General features: G+C 40.7%; 1 pseudogene; it reads right to left on the minus strand.

Moving 5' to 3' along the window:
* Nucleotides 1–1,557: 1,557 nt before the first annotated feature.
* On the minus strand, nt 1,558–5,292 carry LOC107643800 (uncharacterized; annotated as a pseudogene).
* Nucleotides 5,293–16,166: the final 10,874 nt, after the last annotated feature.

Genomic DNA, 16,166 nt, shown 5'->3' on the forward strand with positions numbered 1-16,166 from the left:
CAACCTCGGATCATAAAACTCATTCCAAAGCTTTATCCTATGTTCCCTCTATTTTTTGCCAAGCGATTGGAGCAAAAATCGTTTGGCCAAGCTATCACTCACTTTGAAGCAAAATCGAGCCTTCAATATATAACAAAGAATATATATTAACCAACAAATATAACTAAATAATGGCAAAGAAATAAGCTTTAGAGTTTGAGTAATCTTCTTACTAGGAAAAATTTTCCATTGATTTTCAAAAAAGCTCTCTGGAATGTCTAACCACTTTTCAAAACTGATTGGAAATGCTACACAATCAGTGGCCAATTGTCCACAAACTCCTGCAAGGAGTCCGGCGGCTTCTCCTATTGCTACATGCTGTTTGTCAAAATTGACAACTATGCGCAAACCTTCTGAAAAATTATGCATATCCTTCGCTAATAAATGAAGGCGTGTAGTATCTTTGTATTCATCTAAAATAGATAAATGAGTATAAGTAAATGAGTAATTAAGCGATTAAAGAATAAAATAAATAAAATAAAATAAATGAAAATCCAAATTGTGGTACATTATACACATTGCTTTCATTATATGATGCACGGAATCAGCAAACATTTCATTATTATCTTCTTGATTGTATACACATTGAAATAGAGGTGTGAAGAATTGAAGAGAAGATGAGAAGAATGTAAATTTGAGTAGTTTTATTTGTACCATATATAATGAGGTGCAGTGGCTTAATTACTATATCAGCTATGTGTTCAATTTCTGAAATATGTACCATATATAATGTATTAGTTTTAACTTTGTCTCTTACTAATAAAACATCTATACATACCAATGGCATCAACAGTCCAATAATGCTTAGATTTACGTCCACGTTTACGTTTAGGTTCAGATGGATGCTCAGATATAGTTGGAGCAACTGAATGATGGCTTAGAAGAATTTAAAGCTGCCGACTTATGTCGGGATGAACTTGCAGCTGCTGCCGACTTGTCTCGGGAGAAATTTGTAGCTGCCGACTTGTCTCGGGAGGAATTTGAAGCTGCCGACTTATCTTGAGATGAATATAAAGCTACTGCCAACTTATCTCGGGAGGAATTTGCAGCTGCTGCTGACTTGTCTCGGGAGAAATTTGCAGCTGCCGATGTGTCTCAGGAGGAAATTTGCAGCTGTTGCTGACTTGACTTGTGATGCATTTGAGGCTGTCGGCTTGTCTCGGGATGAATTTGCAACTACTACTGACTTGTCTTGTGAAGAATTTGTAGCATATGCTACTTTAAGTAGATTCTTGTACCTCTTTTGCTTTGGCATATCTGCATAATAGATCAAATCAATAATTAATAAGTATAGAATAAGAAAGCAAAGTTATAATTTCCAATCTGCAATGGAAACTTTCCAATTATAAGTTTTCAAATATTAGTAGTTCTATTTAAATATTCAAATCTGTATGCGTGTATCTATCTAGCATCCTTGGTAAGAAATAAAATAATTAATAAGTATAGATAAAATATGAATTATAACTAAATGAAAACTTAAATATAAATTTCATACCATAAATTAATTTAACCTACCAACTATTCTGACATGTGTTCATCTTCTCCAATGTCATCATCTAGTAGTTCATCATCTACCTCATCTCTTAACAATGATAGATTATCACCATTTTCAAATAAAGATTCTAAGTTTGGCTCTAACCATGGCTCATTCTCGCATGCTTCATCATCTTCATTTCCCCCCATATCATAAGAGTCTCTTGGCTTCAGATGCACGACAATACTCCAATCTTTATTCACTTCATCATTGACAAAATACACCATTCGAGCTTGTGAGGCTTCAATATATGGATCATCCTCCTTTCGGTCACCACTGTGTATTACTCGTGACAAATTAATAGAAGTAAAACCCCAACTATTCTTTCTACAGCCCCATTCTCTAGTTGTGTCAGCCCATTTACATTTGAATAAAGTAACCCAAAATCGGCCATTGTAGTTTAGTTTTATAATATCTTCTAATTTGTCATAATATGACTAATCAGCATTCCTAATATTAGCATCACTAGCGCTAGCAACACAAGGAGTTGAAGACATTAAGAAAACTCCACTATTTTGGGTCTTTAACCCATTGTCTCGATTGGTAGTTCGAAAGGAGAACCCATTAATACTAAATGTAGAAAACCTCTTGGCATATCATGATGGACCCCTTGGTAAGTATCTCAAATCCTCATGCACAGTATTCATAATGTCTGGGTTCATAAGCTATTATGATAGAACAGCATATTAGTTATTATATCCACAAATACTAGTTCAATATTAGCAAAAAAATTATCACTTTTCTATTTACCTGCGCAGGAAACCAAGTAACAAAATCTTTATCAACTCTTTTTTCTATCTCTACATTTGAAGGTCTTCTACCCTTAGATCGTCTTCGTAAAAAATCTTTGAAATCACTGTCAGATATGAAAGTTTAACTTTAACTAAACAATTATTTTCAAGTAAATAAAAAACATGTACAAAAATTCTTAAGCACTTACTCAATGAACGGTTTGACATATGGACAATTTAGAACCACATAACGATGTGCTTGTTTTTTTTCCATACGTGACAACTCAAATACTGTGAAAGCTCCATTAGAGTTACCCATTTGTGGAAAAAGGGAATCCACATGTGTATTGTAATTATCATCCAGACGATCATCAACATGTGGTGGCCTATTAAATCTTGTCTCAATCCCTTCTAAGTATCGAGAGCAAAATGTAATAGCTTCTTCAGCTACATATCCCTCAGCTATAGAACCTTCTGATTTAGCTTTATTTCGTAAATAGGACTTCAAATGTCCTAAATACCTAGTTTGTATAATTGGCTTTAGTAAGCAAGATATAACTAAGTGACAGGTTAAATGAACAATGATTGAAATGAGATATTTACCTCTCAATAGGATACATCCATCTATAGTGTATTGGTCCTCCAAGTTTTGCTTCATCAACTAGATGACAGGTTAAATGAACCATAATCGTAAAGAAAGAAGGATGGAACAACATTTCTAAATGACAAAGGGTAAGGATTATTCGAGGTTGGAGCTTCTCAAGTTCTGTAAGACTTAAGCTTTTAGAGCACAAATGTTGAAAGAATGAAGACAACTCTATTAGCACTGCAGTAACTTTATCTGGTAGCACATTATGTATGGCAATGGGTAATAGTTGCTGCATAAGGACGTGGCAATCATGGCTCTTCAATCCAGAGAGCTTTCTTTGCTTCAAGTCAACACACCGAGAAATATTACTCGAGAGACCATCTGGTACTCTAATATTCTTTATAGTACGTAAGAATATATCTTTCATGGAATTTGACATTGTGAACAAAGATGGATGATATCTCCCATTTTCATCTGGCCATAAATCTTTCCTTATACCCATTTCTTTAAGATCCTTACGAGCTTTGAAATTATCCTTTGACCTTCCAGTCTCATTGACCAAAGTGTATAACACATTGTCGCAAATATTCTTTTCAATGTGCATAACATCTAGATTGTGGCGCAATAAGTTAGACTCCCAATAAGGAAGATAAAAAAATATGCTTTTCTTCCTCCACATCCCCGATTCATCATCTTCTTCAACAACTTTTCGTCGAGTCCTTTTACCTTTACTTGCCTGTAGTTTCTTGGCAAATGAAATATTGATGCCTTCAAATTATTCCAATATTTCTGACCCTGTTAGTACTGCTGGGGGATCCCTCAACTCAACTTTTCCATTAAATTTTGCACGACTTAGCCTAAACTTATGACTCCTTTCTAAGAAATGGCGATGCCCCAAAAAACACCATTTCCACCATGCTTTAATCTATATGAATCAGCATTGAAGTTACATGTGGGACAAGCATATTTACTATGTACGTTCCACCCAAATAAGTTACCAAGGCCTGGAAAATCACTAATTGTCCACATTAATATTGCTCGCAATGTAAACATTTCATTCTTGAACCTATCTAATGTTTGAACACCATCATGCCACAACTCTTTTAACTCTTTGATAAGCGGTTGTAAGTATACGTCTATGTTGTTCCCCGGCATTTTCTCTCTGGGAATAATCATTGACAAGATAAGTGATGTTGGCTTCATGCACTCCCATGGAGGTCAATTGTATGGAATAAGCACCACTGGCCAAACGCTATAGTTTGTACACATAGCTCCAAAGGGGTTGAATCCATCAGCTGCAAGACCAAGATGTACATTTCGAGGATCTTCGACAAACCTATCATGAAGTAAATCGAATGTCTTCCAAGCTTCAGAATCGCGCGGATGCCTCATCTTCGAATCTTTCTTTTCTGCTGAAGCATGCTATCGCATTGATTGAGCAGTCTTAGAACACATAAATAATCGTTGAAGTCTCGGTTTTAGTGGAAAGTATCGCAAGATCTTTGCCGGTTTCTTTTTTATACCATCGCTCCATTTAGATGTCTTGCATCTTTTGCATTCTTGCAAATCTTCATCCTCCCCCTAATATAACATGAAATCATTAGGGCAAGCTGGTATCTTGGTATAATGAAGCCCTAGTTTGTTTATGATTTTCTTGGCCTCATAGAATGTATTTGAAATCTTCGCATTTCCAAAAGCATCTTTTATTAACTTGAGGATTTCAATAATGACTTTGTTGTTTATTCTATATAAGCACTTTATGTGATACAGACTAATCAAGAAAGACAATTTTAAATACTTTGTGCACCCTTTTTTTTTGAAAGTAAAAGCTCAAACTCAAGTGGAGCAAAGTAAGACAAAGACAAGAACAATAAACGCATAACATGTGCACCCTAAATACAATTGTTCATTACTATCTTCCAACAACTTGTAAAATTCTACATTTTCTCCATTATGCTCTTCATTTTGAGTTCCATCCCCATCTTTTGTATTGTCTCCATCTCCATCTTCTGTATTGCCTCCATCTCTATCTCCATCTTCATTCAAGTCAGGTCCAGTGACTCCAAACGTGACATTGAGCATTGTTACCATTGGATGCTGAGATGTCGAATCATCTTGTACAATATGACTAGTTTGATGAACTTGTAACCCAACTCCAACTTCTTCTTCACTATGCCACTACCAAACTTTGTAGTTTTTGGAAATATCTTAACTATTAAATGTTCAAAAACTTTCTCTCTTGTTTGCCACTTTCCAAAACCACACACCGAACAAGGGCAACTAATCTGACGACCTGCGAGAGATCGATGCTCAAAAGCAAAATCCCAAAACTTGTTTAAACCATCTTTATACTCATATGTGGTTCATGGTTTTCCAATCCATGACTTATTGATTGACATGACTAAGTGTTCATACCCTGGGTCGAGCTGTCCGAACCGGAATGTTTGGCGACAAGTCGACCGACCTCTTCAGGTCCGAATTACCCGACCTCTTCTCAAAGAGTTAGGCCCAATCACTACAGAGGCCCAAGAAGGCCCAAACGAAGGAGCACAGCCCAATCTAAAGGCAGTTAAAGCCTAGAAAGATAAGGGCGGTTCCCCAGAAGATAAGATGACCTCACTTAAAGATAAGATAAGATAAGATAACTATCTTATCTCCAAGAAGGTCACTCCACACCATTATAAATACACTAGAGCACCCAGGTATAACTCATACTCTGATTCTACTAAAAACCTGCTTAATACCCTTATTAACTTAAGCATCGGAGTCCCTTGCAGGTACCACCACCCTCCGGTGATAAAGGATCAGCATCATCATCAAGTCCACAAGTCGGACACGGCGGCTCCAGCCACCACCCACAAGTCGGACACATCGGTGCCGACCACCACAGCAGATCTCATCCGAGATCGACCTTCAGTTTCAGGTAACCCTCGAAACATTGGCGCCGTTGCCGGGGAACCTGGAAGTCATCCCATCGTCATGGTGGACAACCTTGACAACGACCACCATTCTGACCTAGAAGACAGGATGCCGCACAAGAATACGGACACTACATCCAAGGATACTCCTCAGCCTAATAAAGATAAGAATTCACCAAACACAGGAGTCTTGGAGGCACTTCAGGATTGCTTAAAACAACTCGGAAAAGATGTCGAGTATCAACGAGAAGCCGAAAGAGACCTACGAAGGGAAGCTAGACGATGCCGCGAGTTAGAGGACAAGCTCCTAAAACTCGAAGCAGATCTCAAGACCAAAACTACTCGATCCGACCACGAAGATAGCTCCCATAAGGATCAAGACCCATTCACTAAAGAGATCATGAAGACCAAAATCCCAAAAGACTTAAAACTTCCCGACATGACTCTATACGATGGCATGGCAGATCCAAGCCATCATCTCAGTAATTTCAAAAGCAGAATATACCTCACTGACGCCTCAGATGCAGTCCGTTGTAAAGCCTTCCCAACTACTTTAACAAAGACAGCAATTAAATGGTTCGACAATCTGCCCCCTAGGTCCATCTCGAGCTTTGACGACTTAGTCAAGAAGTTTCTGGCCAGATTCTCCATTTAAAAAGACAAAACTAAGCACGCCCCAAGTCTATTAGGAATCAAGCAAGGAGATCGGAAAAGTCTCCATAGCTACATGGAAAGATTCAATAAAGCGTGTCTGGATATACAAAGTCTACCAACAGAGGCCGCCATTATGGGTCTCATCAATGGCTTGCGAGAAGGACCTTTTAGCCACTCTATATCGAAAAAATATCCCACATCTCTGAATGAAGTGCAAGAGCGACCAGAGAAGTATATCAACATGGAGAAAAACTCTCGATTAGGAGAGACCTCAAAGTCCGGATTCTCCTACTCCTCCCGAGATAAGGATAAAGAGTCCAAGAAAAAAGAAGATTAGCATGGAGAAAAGATAAAAAAATATCACAATTACACCCCTCTTCGGGTGTCTCTTGTAGATGTCTATCGAGAAGTATGTCATACTGAAAATACACCCCCAGCTCGTCCGCTTAAAAGTAAAAAAGGAGGAGGAAATCGGACAGAATACTGTGAATATCATCGAATCTATGGACATTCCACCAACGAATGTTTTGACTTGAAAAATGTCATAGAAAAACTTGTGAGAGAAGGAAAGCTAGATCGGTACCTAGCTAGCAGAACAGACGAACCAAGGAAAAGAAGAAGGGACGAAGATGTCGGACGCGCTGAACGACCACCTCGTACACCGGACAAACATGTCCACATGATACATGGAGGATTTGTAGGAGGAGGAATCTCCAAATCATCCCGCAAAAGACATCTTAAAGAAGTATATCATGTTGAGGGAGGAGAAGAAGCACCCGACATCCCCAATATCACTTTTACTAAAGAGGACGCAGCTGGAATCATCCCATGGTCATCACCATCATATTAGCCAACGCAAATCTCCACCGCACACTGGTAGACCAGGGAAGCTCGGCAGATATCTTGTTCAAAACTACCTTCGACAAACTCGGCCTGGAAGAAAAAAAACTCAGAGCATATCCGAACAGCCTGTTCGGGCTGGGAGACACTCCAATCCAACCACTTGGGTATATCTCGCTACATACGACCTTTGGAAAAGGAAACCGGTGAAGGACACTCAACATAGACTACATTGTGGTTGACGTACGTTCAGCCTACAATGCCCTAATAGGTTGGACAACATTAAATCAGCTCGGCGCAGTAGTCTTGACTCCACACCTGTGCATGAAGTTCCCTACCACTGAAGGAATAGCTACGATAAAAGCAGATCAGAAGACGGTGCGCCGCTATTACAATGAAAATCTAAACCTTAGAGGCAGATGAGAAGAATTCCATACTATCGGACTCAGGGGAATTGAAGGACGGGAAGAACTTGGTCCACAACCCGAAGGCGAAATAGAAAAGTTCAGATTGGAGATGTCCCAGACAAAACAACCAATATTGGCACAATCCTAAAAGGAGACATAAAAGAATCGCTCATGCAGTTCTTACAAGACAATGTCGACCTCTTCGCATAGAAGGTCGTAGACATACCGGGCATAGACCCTGAGTTAATGTGCCACAAGCTGGCAGTTTATCCAGGGTCTCGGCCAGTACAGCAGAGACGTAGAAAGCTCGAACCAAAATGATCCCAAGCTGTGGAAGAGCAGGTACAAGCTCTACTGAAGGCAGGGTTTATAAGAGAAGTCAAATACCCACTATAGCTAGCTAACGTCGTCTTGGTGAAAAAATGAAACGGGAAGTGGCGGATGTGCACCGACTACATTGATTTCAACAAAGCTTGCCCAAAAGATCCTTATCCACTCCCAAATATTGACGCTCTGGTAGATGCCTCCTCCGGTACAAATACCTCTCGTTTATGGATGCCTATTCGGGGTACAATCAAATCCCGATGTACCCACCTGATCAAGAAAAAACTTCATTCTTAACCCAAAAGCAAACTACTGCTACATCGTCATGCCTTTCGGACTCAAAAATGCAGGAGCCACTTATCAAAGATTAATGAATAAGATCTTTGCATACCATATTGGGAAAATCATGGAGGTCTACGTGGACGACATGTTAATAAAGATACAAAGTGAAGAGTCGTTACTATCCGACCTCACCCTAGTATTCGATACTATAAGAAGGCATGGCATGCGACTTAACCCTGCAAAATGCACCTTCTCAATAGAAGCAGGCAAATTCTTGGGTTTTATGCTCACACAAAGAGGAATCGAGGCAAATCCAGATAAATGTCGGGCCATACTTGGCATGAAAAATCTAACCTGTGTCAAAGAGGTACAACAACTCAATGGAAGATTGGCAGCCTTGTCCAGATTTCTAGCTGGATCGGCAATAAGATCTCTACCCTTCTACGCTACTCTAAGAAAGGGAAAGAAGTTCGAATGGACAGCACAGTGCGAGCAGGCCTTCCAGGATTTCAAAAAATTCCTGGCACGACCACCTATCCTAACCCGGCCACGGGAAGGAAAACCACCCGTATTATACCCCGCGGTGGGAAATTAGGCAATAGCTTCAGCACTGGTCTGAGAAGATGATAGTGGACAACAACCTATATACTTTATCATCAAAGCACTACAAGGGTCCGAATTGAACTATCAAAAGATAGAAAAATTCGCCTATGCTCTCATAATAACATCTCAACGACTTCGTCCATATTTCCAAGCCCACATTATCAAGGTTCGGACCAACCAGCCCATAAAAGGTATTCTGCAGAAAACAGATTTAGCAGGAAGAATCTTACAATAGGCGGTCGAGTTGTCCAAATTCGACCTTCAATATGAAGCTCGGACAGCCATCAAATCGCAATATTTGGCCGACTTCATTACAGAATTTACAGACACCCCAGAAATTCCTACAGAATGGAATCTTTATGTAGATGGTTCCTCAAACAAAATTAGAAGTGGCGCAGGCGTGATTATTGAAAGCGACCAGGAAACCCAAATCGAACTTTCCCTCAAATTCGGGTTCCCTGCCTCGAACAACCAAGTTGAGTATGAGGCACTACTAGCTGGTTTGAAATTGGATAAGGAGGTTGGAGCTCAAAAGCTTATCATCTTCAGTGAATCACAAGTAGTCACCTCACCAATAATATGGAGTTACCAAGCCAAGGATCCTACCATGAAAAAGTACTTGGACAAAACCAAGGAACAGCTCAGACAACTCGGGGAATATGAGGTCCGCCACATACTACGAGAACAGAATGCTCGAGCTGATGCACTCTCAAAATTAGCCAGTACCAAACCAGGGGGCAACAATAGAAGCCTCATCCAAGAGATGCTGCAGAACCCGTCAATCTCGAAAGAAGAAAAGATCCTAGCCATAACAGGTCTGGATCAAGGATGGATGGCTCCCATAATTAATTACCTCAAAACAGAAACACTCCCTACAGATAAGAAGGAGGAAAAGAGATTAAAACGGGAAGCACAATACTACACCATCATAAATAATACTCTATATAAGAGAGGGATTTCAACACCACTATTAAAATGCGTACCGACTTCCAATACAAAAGAAGTTTTAGAAGAAGTACACAGTGGCATCTGTGGCAACCATCTCGGAGCACAGGCACTCATCAAGAAAGTACTCCGAGCTGGATTTTATTGACCGGCCTTACAAAAAGAAGCAACAAAATTCGTGAAGACATGTCCACCATGTCAGAAACATGCCAATTTTCACATCGCCCCGCCAGAGGAGCTCATTAGTATAACCTCACCCTGGCCATTCGCAAAATGGGGACTCGATCTTCTCGGACCTTTCCCTCAAGGATCGGGACAAGTCAAATTCCTCATACTGGGGGTAGACTATTTCACAAAATAGATCGAGACAGAATCCCTAGCTAATGCCACTGCTCAAAGAAGTTGAAAATTCTTATATAGAAACATTGTCACAAGGTTTGGGGTTTCATACTCTATAACCACAGACAATGGCACTAAATTTATAGATACAAGCTTCAGAAAGTTGGTGGCTGATCTAAACATAAAACACCAATTCACATCCGTAGAACACCCCCAGGTTAATGGACAAGCGGAAGCTGCTAACAAAGTCATATTAGTCGGGCTCAAACGGAGATTACAAGATACAAAGGGAGCCTGGGCCGAAGAGCTCCCACAAGTCCTATGGGCATATCGGACAACTCCACACTCCACCACAAAAGAATCACCCTTCCAATTAGCTTACGGAATGGAGGCAATGATCCCAGTGGAGGTCGAAGAAGGGTCGCCCAGAGTGATCCACTACAATGAAGAGGCCAACTCCCAACTTCAAAGGGAAGAACTAGACCTACTTTCAGAAATCCGAAAAAAAGCTCGGATCAGGGAAGAGGCATTAAAACATCGAATGGCTTCAAGATACAATCAAAAGGTAATGCCGCGAGGTTTTGTCGAGAACGACCTCATTCTAATCCGAAATGATATCGGAACAACTCGACCTGGAGAAGGAAAGCTGGCAGCAAACTGGAAAGGACCCTACCGAGTCATAGAAGTACTTGGAAAGGGCTACTATAGACTGTCCGAACTTGAAAGGCGAGAGCTTCCTAGGTCATGGCACGCCTACAACCTACAAAGGTATTATAGTTAAAGGTAATAAGGATCTTAGGATAAGGTGCACTCTTTTTCCTGAAAAGGTTTTTTAATGAGGCACCAAGCCAAGATTCATGAAATACCTAACTTAGAGGAGTAAAACTCCCACGTGTATATATTTGCATATTTTTCATTTTGAAATAAAGTTTTTCAAGATTTCCTACAAATCCTTTATCAAGACGCATTAATCTGAAACGCAAAAAATTCATCGCCCGATTATAAAGCTACAGATCGGCAGAAAGTGAAAGTTAAATTCACTGCACAATCACGATAAAGACCAACAAAGATAAAAACCAAATTCATCAGAAGGTCCACCAACGGGGATCAAACCCAATTTCTACGAAATCGGCAAAGATGAAAAAACGACAAAAACAGAAATAATGCAAGAAGTTATCGAAAGTGATCCATAGAAAGGACCTGACGAGGTCTTAATAAAAATGGGTTGCTAAAAATAACTTAAAAGACAGGCCGACGTATAGAAGTCAGACCAGTCGATCACAACAAACAAAGTTATAAAAAGTAAATCCCTGGAAAGAGGCCTGGCCAGTCCTAAAAAAAGAGGATTGCTAGAAATAACTTAGAAGGGACCGACGTAAAGAAGTCGGCCCAAAAACCAAAAAGTTATAAAAAGTAATCCCTAAAAGAGACCTGACAAAGGTTCAAAAAGAGGATTACTAGAAATAACTTAGAAGGGACCGACGTAAAGAAGTCGGCCCAAAACCAAAAAGTTATAAAAAGTAATCCCTAAAAGAGACCTGTCAAAGGTCCAAAAAGAGGATTACTAGAAATAACTTAGAAGGGACCAACGTAAAGAAGTCGGCCCAAAAACCAAAAAGTTATAAAAATTAATCCCTAAAAGAAACCTGACAAAGGTCCAAAAAAGAGGATTACTAGAAATAACTTAGAAGGGACCGACATAAAGAAGTCGGCCCAAAACCAAAAAGTTATAAAAAGTAATCCCTAAAAGAGACCTAACAAAGGTCCAAAAAAGAGGATTACTAGAAATAACTTAGAAGGGACCGACATGATGAAATCGGCCTCCCACAAGACAAAATTATAAAAGTAATCCACAAAAAATATCTGACAAAAAAATCCAAAATGGAATACTAGAGATAACGTAGAAGGGACCGACATAATGAAGTCGGCCCGACCAAGATGCCAAAAATGAAAAGGTAAATCCATGGAAGAGACCTAACAAAGGTCCAAACAAAATGGATTACTACAAATAATTTCAGGCCGAGATGAAGAAGTCGGCCGACAGAAGGCATACAAGTTGGACCCAGAAATCCGCGACCTCAAGAGAATCAAATATGAAAGTACGAAGGAAATCAAAAGAGGTCGGATGACAAGGCTCCAACACTCCCAAGAACCTAAAAGGTGTCAGATAGGTGCAGATAAACATATCACTCAAGAAACAAGGTTATAATAATAACAGGACTCGAGAGGCCACCTAAAGTCAACCCCAAAGAGCCTGAAAAGCTACCTTTGTTTTTCCAAAAGTAAAGTTGCTAACAGAGAAGCAACTAAAGGTATCCAACAGTTAGAAACCACAAACTACAAAATATAAAAAGTTCAAAGCCCACAAGCCGGGCTATACACAAAAACACCAAGAAATAATCATTGAGGATCCAAAGATTTCTTAGTTGCAGCATCACGGGGTGAAGGAGGGCGAGTCTAAAGAGGCACCGCATCTACCGTCCCATCATCCCAGTTCAAGATCTGACAATCAGGATCCGACTCGAGATGACCACCTGCATGAGTTGAAGAAGTTGGCGTAACAGAGACTTTGGCAGAAGGCACAGGAGGAGGGTCGATATCATCATCATCATCAGGGTCATCAAGGACGATCTTACCATCTTTTACGATATTGTCCAAGCTGAAGAGAGTAAGGTCAAGCTCGGGTGCAAGAACTCGAACTTGATCCTTCAAATTCTCATAAGAAGCATTTATACTGCCTACAAGATGACCTTGGAGCTCAGCGTAATCAACTCGGGCAGACTCCAAATCCTCCCTAAGACCCATCATCTCCCTGTAGGTCGTGACATAACTCTCCTTGTACTTCAAAGCCATATCTTCAGACAACTTGGCAGAGCCACCAAAGCAGTAGCCCGAGTCTTCTCCCCCTCCAACTCTTTCTCTAACTTGCCCACCTTCACCTCGAGCTCTTCCTTCAAACCCTTCATCCGGTCAAACTCCAACTTAGCCTCCTCCATAAAGGTCTTTGTAGCATGAATGGGAAGATCATGGGCAGTCCAATATAAAGCCGCCCCATGTGTGCCATCTTGATGCTGCTCCGAGTAATAAAATCCAGATGGCGAAGAAGAGAAACATCGTCAGTAGGGATGGTACCATAAGGACCAATTAGTTTGTCCACAAACTCGACAGCATCAAAGTCAGGAGCATCAAGGTTAAAGGGCTCAACTGTTTTCTGTTTTTTCGAAGGAGGAGCGCTGGTAGGAGAAGAGGTAGTAGCAGAAGTCTGTGGGGGATCGACCAAATGAACCCGAGGGGTAGGAATCATCCTCCTCGGTCCAGGAGAGCTCGGTACCGATGGCTTCGGCAAAGCATGAGAAGATCCTTCCCCAGCCACCTTGGCCGAGATGTTTAGAGCCGCAGTCGCCTTCCTCGCCTTTTTAAAGGCCTTCATGGAATCATTATTTTTAACCATCTCTGAAAAAACACAACAAAAACCCAGTTACAAATTGGAAGAAAAAGAACAAGCTCGACAAAAATAAAACAAAACGAAAACAAAATAAGTCAACCACTACCCAGCTCAGCTCGGAGAAGCGAGGGATCCCCTAAAAAACTTTTAGTGTCAAGATAAGGAGGTTGTCCTCAGTTCTCCTCCAACACATTAACAAAGGCCTGTTCGACCTCGTCCAACATCTCCCATGAATACCACGACACCACAACATTCTTTTGCCACTCTAAAGGAAAGGCGGGCTCGTCATTCTCATCCAGAAAAAAGGGGCGAGCTCCTTCAACAACTCGAACCTTAAAGAAGTAATTATTGAAGTCTCTAAAAGACTCATCATACATCGAAAATACTTTCTTTCCCTGGGCAGACCAAAAAGAAACCCAAGAAGCTTTCTTTTTTTGCAGAAATTCCGGGTTTGGTCAAAACAAAAAGGTAAAGAAAGAGAGTTTGAGAAGACTTAACATCTAGTTCCTAACACAACAACTGGAAAATCTTAACAAACCCCATGAATTCGGATGAAGTTGGGATGGAGAAACATTGCACGACCACAACAAATTGGTCTCAACAGGAGTAAAAGGAAAGGTAATGTTCATTTGGCTGAAGAAATAGTCGTAGGCGTAAAAAAAGGGACGTTCCCCCTGGACCGAAGTAAGGAAACAGACCCTCTCATCAGATTCAGGTGCTACTAGCTCATAATTTTTCTCCTGCTCCCGATTACTACAAATCCTGTGATGTTTTCTCATCTCCACGTAGTACTCAGAATTTACCACAGAAACACACATCAACACGAGGGAGTCCAGCCAGTCTGACATGCCCTCGGGGACTCTAGAAGAGCTCTCGACAATATTTTTGCGAGACGACATGGGTCAACTAAAATCCTACAGTAAGAAAAAGGAAAAGGGGTTACTAATCAAACAGCTCGGGCAAGTCAAAGAGAGCAACTCGGGCATAAATAGATACAACTCGAACTAAAGCATATAAGTGTCAAGAAGTCAGACAAAGCAACAAAAGGAAACCCCAGAACCCACACTAAAGATCCAGGGGCATTCTTTGGAGGCAATTATGGAACAAGGACTCAGGAAAATCTACAAGCTTACATCTCTACATCTCCTAAAAATTATAACCCTCTTTCAACAGAAGCGACACTCCGAGAAGAAAGCCACAAAGCCACAAATCAAATAAGTCATCAAAAATAGCCACCTTTCAAACTACAGTTTCAGTCTATCAGCAAAAGGAACTATCAACAGCAAAATTTTTGCCAAGTGAAAATCATCAAAGATGCAACCTTTTTTCAGAATCAAACAAGCTGTTATCCCAAGAAGCTCCAAAATAAAAAAATACAGAAACAGGTAACAACATGCAAAGCCCTAAAAGCTTCAACCATCAGGAAAGGCGAAAAGGTTCATACAAAAGGACGAAAGAAAATCCCAGAACACACATTACAACAACAATAAGACACATCAAAAGCAGAAAGATCCAAACTTTCTCCAAGATCAGGCAAATGTACAAAAAGCGACTAAAAAGAAGAGAAAGTACTAACCTGTAAAGAGGAGGAAGAGACGAGCGTAAGGAAAAGGTTCGGAGGAAACGGCGGCAACGAAGCACCCTCGCGTCAAAGCGAACAGAAGGAAAGAAGCACCTCAAAGCAAAAATGACGGAATACAAAGGGATGAGAAAAACAAAAGCAAAGCAGAAGCGAAAGGTTTGGAAGCAAAAGAAACTGAAAAGAAGGATTCGAAAATACAAGAGAAAAGAGGGAAACGGCAAAGGGGAAATTAATGAGCATTTAAAAAATCTCACACATTCCCAAGACAAGAGTGCAAATGCAAAGCGCGCACCTTTCAAACTAAAAGAAGCAAAGGAAAATGCTTCACATTCAAAAAGCTTCAGCAGAATCGACCAAAGTGCTCGAGCTCGGCTTTACCAGAGAAGGATTGAAGTCCTAAAGACTAAAGGACTCGACCTCAAAAGGAAGGCCGTACTCGAGCAGGGGCACTATTCATACCCTGGGTCGAGCTATCCGACCCGGGATGTTTGGCGACAAGTCGACCGACCTCTTCAGGTCCGAATTACCCGACCTCTTCTCAAAGAGTTCGGCCCAATCACTACAGAGGTCCAAGAAGGCCCAAACGAAGGGGCACAGCCCAATCTAAAGGCAGTTAAAGCCTAGAAAGATCAGGGCGATTCCCCAGAAGATAAGATGACCTCACTTAAAGATAAGATAAGATAAGATAACTATCTTATCTCCAGGAAGGTCACTCCACACCATTATAAATACACTGGAGCACCCAGGTATAACTCATACTCTGATTCTACTAAAAACCTGCTTAATACCCTTGCTAACTTAAGCATCAGAGTACCTTGCAGGTACCACCATCCTCCGGTGACAAAGGATCAGCATCATCATCAAGTCCACCATTCAGACACGGCGGCTCCAGCCACCACCCACAAGTCGGACACATTGGTGCCAACCACCACAG

This window comes from Arachis ipaensis, chromosome B5, assembly GCF_059453495.1.
Source record: "Arachis ipaensis isolate K30076 ecotype BB chromosome B5, ASM5945349v1, whole genome shotgun sequence".
Classification (NCBI taxonomy): domain Eukaryota; kingdom Viridiplantae; phylum Streptophyta; class Magnoliopsida; order Fabales; family Fabaceae; genus Arachis; species Arachis ipaensis.